Here is a 6,884-nt window from a genome sequence, read left to right on the forward strand (position 1 = left end):
AGTGGCTGACCTGTGTCCAGGCTGCTGGACATGCTCACGGTGCAGATCCAGAGCCCCGGGCGGGCAGGGGTGGGAGGTGAGTGGTCCGGGCTGTGGCACCACTGTCCTGCGCACTCCACAAGCGTGTCCCTTGTGGCCGTGAACGCAGAGTGAGGCCGTCTGTTTTTCATCTCTGTAGTTAGAGCTGAGGATTGAATCCTCTCACAAACCTGGGGTTCTTAGTCGGCAGGGGGTGTGTTTTAGTTAAGGGAGGGCAGTGTCCCAGCCGTGGGGGTCCCACCTGGTACCCCATGTTCTCGACCCTTCTGGGAGGACCTCTGGGTAATTGGAGCTGGGGTCCCCACCGGGCAGGTACATACTCTTCAATTTAGGGCCTCACATTCTCCTTCGCCCTGGTGATGCCCCAGGTGGGTAGGGGCACAGACTTGCCACGTCCAGGGCCCGAGTCAGATGGAGCAGCGTCCAGACCAAGGCCTGGGTCCCTCCCTCCCAGGGTGGGCAGGGCTGGCTGGTTCAGGGGACCCTTGGTGACCTGGCCCAGGACCCTGTCTCTGCATCCCCTTCTGTTTACGGAAGCAAATTTAGCTGCGTTGTTGTTATCATTGTCGTCATCGGAGAATGTGCTGGTGTTTCTACATAAAGGCCCTCTGCCGGCCCAAGTGTGAGCCCCGCATCAGTGACCATGTGCAGGCCCCTGGACTGGACCCAGCATGTGGGTGTCAGGCCATAGAAAACAGCCTGTGGGGAAGCCGAGGGGTCCGCACCCTCTCAGCTCCAGCCCCTTCAGCGCTCGCGGCTGAGTCGCAGGCCCTGCGTGCTCAGCAGGAATGAATCCATCCCTTTCCGCCTGAACCTCCCTAGCGCTCAGCTCCTCTTCTACAAAATGAGGTGCTCTCAGCATCCGCCTGCAGGACGATGGACTGAGCCCCCCTGCACCCTCTGCCCCGCCACCAGGTCTGGCTCTGGACAGTGCCCTGAGGAGGGAACAGGGCCCCCATCTAGAGGGCAAGGAGGACACTCCTCCTGTTCCTGCCCTTCTTAGGACTCAGTCTGCCCTTCACAGGAGTGGGTTCACGTAGGACCCTTCCAGGTGAAAGTCCCCACCCGCCACGATGACACTCACCCCCTCCCCATACCCCAGCCCCTCGGGCCTGTTGCTAGAGAGCCTGGGTCAGCCCAGGGTGGTGAACACTCTGCATCTGTCTGTCCTGTGGTGCACACTCCAGCTCTTCGGCAAGGAGGTGAGCAGTTATCCTCCAGTGAGAGAAACCCTAAGATAATAACAGAACATCCATCCTGAATGTTCACTGGAAGGACTGATGCTGAAGCTGAAGCTCCAGCTCCAACACGTTGGCCACCTGATGCGAAGAGCTGACTCATTAGAAAAGACCCTGATGCTGGGAAAGATTGAAGACAGAAGGAGAAGGGAACGACAGAGGATGAGGAGGTTGGATGGCATCACTTACTCGATGGACATGAGTTTGAGCAAGCTCTGGGAGTTGGTGAAGGACAGGGAAGCCTGGTGTGCTGTAGTCCATGGAGTCACAAAGAGTCGGACACAACTGAGCGACTGAACAGCAACAACAACAATGATGGTTAAAACTTGTGAGTCATGTACACGGTCAGCAGGAAGGAGGGCCCAGGGTTGCAGGGGGTCTGGGGGGCACACAGTCGGACCTAGGACCCTGGTGGGTGGAGCAAAGCCCTGAAATGGCCAGAGGAGTGACCAAGCCTTTCCTAGTTCTGATAAAACCTCCTTTTATGACTATACAGGGATGTGTGTATATATGCTCAGTCTTTCAGTTGTGTCCAAACACATGGACTGTATAGCCTGGCAGGCTCCTCTATCCACAGGATTTCCTAGGCAAGAATACTGGAGTGGGCAGCCATTCCCTCCTCCAGGGGATCTTCCTCACTCAGGGATCAAACCCGCATCTCCTGGGTCTCCCATATTGCAGGTGGATTCTTTACCATTGCACCACCTGGGAAGCCCAGCGATATGAAGATAGATATCTTTAACTTTTAAGTTTTCTTTATCCCTCCCTCGTCCTGAAGGAAAGCAGAGCGCAGTGTTCTGGGGCAGCTCGGCCATCAGAGCAGCACAAACCCGGAGTCCTTTGCACGTGGGGTGAATGTCTGTATCTCAGAACCAGGATACTAAGCCCTGTCCCCCTCACACTCACCCCAGCACAGCCATGACCCTTTCTTGCTTGGTTCTTAGACCCAGACCTTCACTAGGGACCCAAGCCCTTTCTCCAGCCTGTTGAGGGCCCCAGGGGTCTTGGGTGGCTGTCTCTGCCTGTGTGCTCCCCTGGGTGAGGTCTGAGATGGGCAGGACACAGCACAGAGGGTGGCCCTGCTGAGTCTGAGGCCAGGGGCATTGCCGTGGGCCCAGCCCGGAGGATGTCTCTTCAGGTTGCCGGCCGCAGCCAGGATCCCTGCACAAACAGGTCTCAATAACAGCCCAGTGGGTTTCAGATCAAAGATAACCCAGCACAAGTCCTGGAAGAAACTTGAGCCAATAGAACCTCTGAGGTGACTATTCCTACTGAAGCGACTTACAGGGACCCCCCCCCAACCAGAAAAGTCCAGTGAAACATCCAGCTTCCCCCCGGAGTTGTGAGCACTACCGATTGCCTGTTGTGACCAGCACAGCCAGATACCGGGCGGCGCTCACCCAAGCCTAGTCGCCCAGCCCCTTGTGCTCACTGGGCAGCCCCACTGTGGTCACCCGTCTCTCAGTGACCGAGGACTCCTGCCTCTGTTTCCTATTCTGCTACTCTGTGCACCACTTCATGGCCCTTGAGGGTTGCACAAGTGCCAGCCATCACTGCCATATTCCAGCTAGCAGGAAGAGGGAGGCATAAGGAGTCGGAAGCCCTTCCCTTCTAAAAAGCTTCCTGGGGTTATCATTCCCATCACCGCTTACACCTCACTGGCCAGAACTTGGTCACAGGACCCCACTAGGCCATGCAGAGACAAGAAACAGTTTGTCAGCTTGGACCAGGTTCTGCTACCAGAGAAGAAGCAGAGGCTGGATATTTCTCATCATCTGCCAAGTGTTTTGAAGCCCAAATCAGAAGCCCCATCATCTCGCTGCACCGCCAGGCCCTGGAGGGCACAGAGCTGGACGGGACACAGGCTGTGGGCAAGGACCTGGGCCTCCTGCCACCTCTGTGCAGGTACCCCCACCTCCCCCCACATCTCCTTGTAGAAAGCAGGCCCATTTGTGACCCCTGCCTGCCCCCAACCTCACCCTCCAGCCCCATGACAGGACTGTAGACTGTGGTTAACGGGTTTGGTAAAATGGGCCGGTGGTGAAGATGCTGATTCTGTTAGACCAGCAGGTACCGAGGGAGATAGTATGGTTGTGCCATGGGGATGTCACAGCCTTGGGAGCTGATGAGGGCCCCCCAGGCCTACTCATTGGGGCAGGCCAGCCAGGGCTGAATGCTGGGAGTCAGGAGCCACCAACCCTGGGCCCTGCCCTGAGCTGAGACCCCTTGGGCGTGTCCAGCAGACCCTGGCAGGGGTACCTGTGACCCTGCTTCTAGAGGAAGCGCTGTGTTCAGCGAGCGGATGGGGAGAGCTGCTGTGTCCTCCTGCCCACCCCCTTCCCACCCTGGAGCACAAGGTCAGGTTCAAACCCTGGAGTGGTTAGGGGTCTCCCAGAGGTCGACTGCCCTGGGAAGGGAGGGAGGAAAGACAGCCCTGAGCAGAAGCCTTGAAGCTGAGGCTGACCATAAGTTAGAACAGAACCTGGATCGTCTTACATTTAAAAGCAGCTTTCCTGTTTCAACTTGTTCTGACAGCCCAGATGTGCATGAGCACAGACCCCAGCCAGCCGGAGCAGCTACAGGGGCTCAGCACCCCTGCGCCCCAACCCTGCACCCCAGACTTCTCTGGGCAGAAGAAAATATAGCCTCCTGATCAGTGGTTCAGAACTGTGGGTGCCCAGGGCCAATGCCTGTTTACAAAGGAGGGGCCACTGGGAAGCACCCCCACTCAGGATCTCACCCCCTACTCCAGCCTCCCGCGGGCCCCCTTCCCTGGGGGCTCAGCCCTCACCTGCCCCAGCCCCAGCCCCAGCGGGGCCAGGCTCTCGCAGATGGTGGGTCAGCACTCTACTCCCGCATCCCGCAGGCAATTAAGAAAACGAACCTCTGAGAACTTGGTTTCCAATTATACAAATAAGTGAAACGAGGAGAGAAAATGCTTTCCCTTTCCAAAGGCCTAATGTCAGTAGTACGTAATTCAAAACTCTGTGTTTTATTATTTTGTTGACATGAAATATTTCAGTTCTTTGATTGTTTTTAACTTTTGAATAGACAAGTTGCTTTTTATTGAGAATAAAAAACGATGTCATAGACGTGGACTATTGCCAGATATTCTAAACCCTAATTTGGTTAAATTATAGCACCCAGATTTTTGTAACAAAGCACATTGATTTTATATTCAAAAATTTTTTTTATATTTAGTCTCTTAACCTTTTGTAATTCCCACCCACAGCTTTAAATGGTGCAGCTCTTTTGTGTTAATTGTTGTCAGTGGGGTGTCTGCCTCACCCCCCAGTAATTTAAGTCCATTGAATCCTAATGCAGGTGCTGCTAATTGCTAGAGGGACATTGTGAGGCTAGCAGAGCCCGGGTGGCTCAGACAATCCCCTGTAAATTGGATTTGGGAACCTAAAAAAACGCCAAAGCAGGGAGGGAGAACCTCAGATTGCTGTTTTGTTGTCGTTGTTGTTTTTTAATGCACAAAACCCTACCAGGAAATGTTTCCAGTTGATCTGAGTGGCCCTCATTTTCACTGTTAAACATGGTTTTGAGTGTCCATCAGAGGAGATCTGTGAGATGATTTTAAAAATCAAGGTGCCCTTTGCTGATAATCCAGTCTTGCCAATAAAAGTGACGGGATGCATAGCAGAGATCTGGAAATTTCATTGCCTCTTGGGGTGATAACGCATTTTAATATTAATTGTCTATGGTTAATTATGGCAGAATAGCATGAAAGATCCATATTTTTAAAGGAAAATTTGTGCTATAAATTTCTTGTCTAGGAATTGTCCAGCTAGAAGGAACGTCCCAAGGAAATATAAAAAGATTCCGCGCTGCTTCCAGGACTGATGCTGTGGAGGACAAGGGAAGTGAACTCAGATGGGAGGGAGCTGCCTGCCTGGAGCTGGCATCAGAGGGGTAGGGGCTGCAGGCCCCCGAGACCACAGCTTCTGGGAGCCGGGGCCCTGGCTGGTCTGGTGGTTCTAAGTGGTCTGGGCCCCCATGACTCCCAAGGTCATGAAGAGAGCCCACTGGACGATCCCAGCAGTGGGGTCCTTGCCTCAGAGGCTGTGACCCAGGGCTGAGATGGGGGCCAGGCTGGTGCCGGGTCGCCAGGAGGCTCGTTCAGGTCACCCACGGTTCAGTCCTTTCTAAGGAGACAGGTACACAGCCCTCGGGCCCTGCAGCAATCCTGCAGTCTGGGAGCCCACGGAGGAAGAGGAGCCCGTCTGCAGGGCAGTGGGGGCCTAACCTCCAGCGTCCAACTGGAGCCCCCTCCAGCTCCTCCTTCCCACACTTGATGCCTGTCTGGGGCTGGCCAGGAGCTGCGGGGCACCAGCCCCTCCGTGTGTCTTGCAGCCCCATGGGCATGGGCAGCAGCAGGACTCTGGCTCTGCCTCGGACACCCTATGCCCTTTGGCCCCTGACAGTGGGTCTCTGGCAGGTGGTGGAGAGAAAAAGGGAGGCGAGTGTGGACCCGGGCTCCCTGTGCAGCCAAGGTCTGGCAGGCCACGATCCTGCACCCATGCGGATGCTCACGCTGGGTGCATCTGTCTCCTTAGAAAGGACTGAACCGTGGGTGACCTGAACGAGCCTCCTGGCGACACGGCGCCAGCCTGGCCCCCATCTCAGCCCCGGGTCACAGCCTCTGAGGCAAGGACCCCACTGCTGGGATCGTCCAGTGGGCTCTCTTCATGACCTTGGGAGTCATGGGGGCCCAGACCACTTAGAACCACCAGACCAGTTTGCTTCCTGGTCTCCCTCACATTTAGATTCTGACCAAGAAGCCAACTAACTAGCCAGTGGCTGCTGGCAGCTTCCAGGATCAGATGGGGTGGGCCTCCCCCTCCATCACCCCTTCTGCCTCCCACCTGGGTGCCCCTCATGGGGCTGCCCGTCTTCTATGGTCAGAGCCCCCGCCTGTCTGCAGCCTCACCCCAGGGGTTCCCACAGGAACAGTTTCTGCCCCCTCCCATTACCCCACTATGTCACCGAACCCATGGCTTCCTCCATCGGCCAAAATGCTGCCTGCGGGCCCCTGTCCACAGGGGACACCCATAACGCCGTGCTGGGTCAGGCTTCTGCACTGACTGACTGAGATGCCGCAGCTGGTCAATGGGTCCACGGCCTGGAGGGGAGGCACGGGGGCTCGTGGTACAGCTTGTGGTATGTGTGGCCCCTAGGGTCCAGTAGCAGCTTCAACCAGGAGACTGTGGAGGGCGGGAGGCAAGGTGGGTGCCCTAACTTGTCCAGGGCTCCCCGCAAGATGCCAGGACCCAGCCTCTATCAGGAAGCACATGCCAAAGGCACCGGGGATGGAGGAAGAGGTCTCCTTGGGGGGTTACTGTGGTCCCAGGGGCAGCAGGGCAGGCCTGAGTTGGGCCCCAGGGATGGGGGCAGAGTCAGGACTGGGTGACTAGGAGGAGGGGCCTGGGCCAGGTGAGGGGCTGCACTTGTGGGGGTGTGTGTGCACACGTAAGTCTCTGTACACGCATATGTGTGTGTGTGCATTGGAGGCCTTGCCCTGGGGAGAGTGTTTTCCCTGTGGCTGAGTCCCGTGTGTGTGTGAGTGTGTGAGTGTGTGCTCACTCTCGTGTGTGCATGTCA

The 6,884-nt window shown here is 56.3% G+C and overlaps 1 protein-coding gene across 1 annotated transcript in view; it reads left to right on the forward strand.

Annotated features, from left to right (window-relative positions):
• The window catches only part of MORN1 (MORN repeat containing 1), a 49,751-nt gene that overhangs the window by 22,437 nt on the left and 20,430 nt on the right, over nucleotides 1-6,884 (forward strand). The window lies entirely within an intron of this gene.

Source organism: Bison bison, unplaced genomic scaffold (genome assembly GCF_000754665.1).
Source record: "Bison bison bison isolate TAMUID 2011002044 unplaced genomic scaffold, Bison_UMD1.0 scf7180017864289, whole genome shotgun sequence".
In the NCBI taxonomy this organism is placed as follows: domain Eukaryota; kingdom Metazoa; phylum Chordata; class Mammalia; order Artiodactyla; family Bovidae; genus Bison; species Bison bison.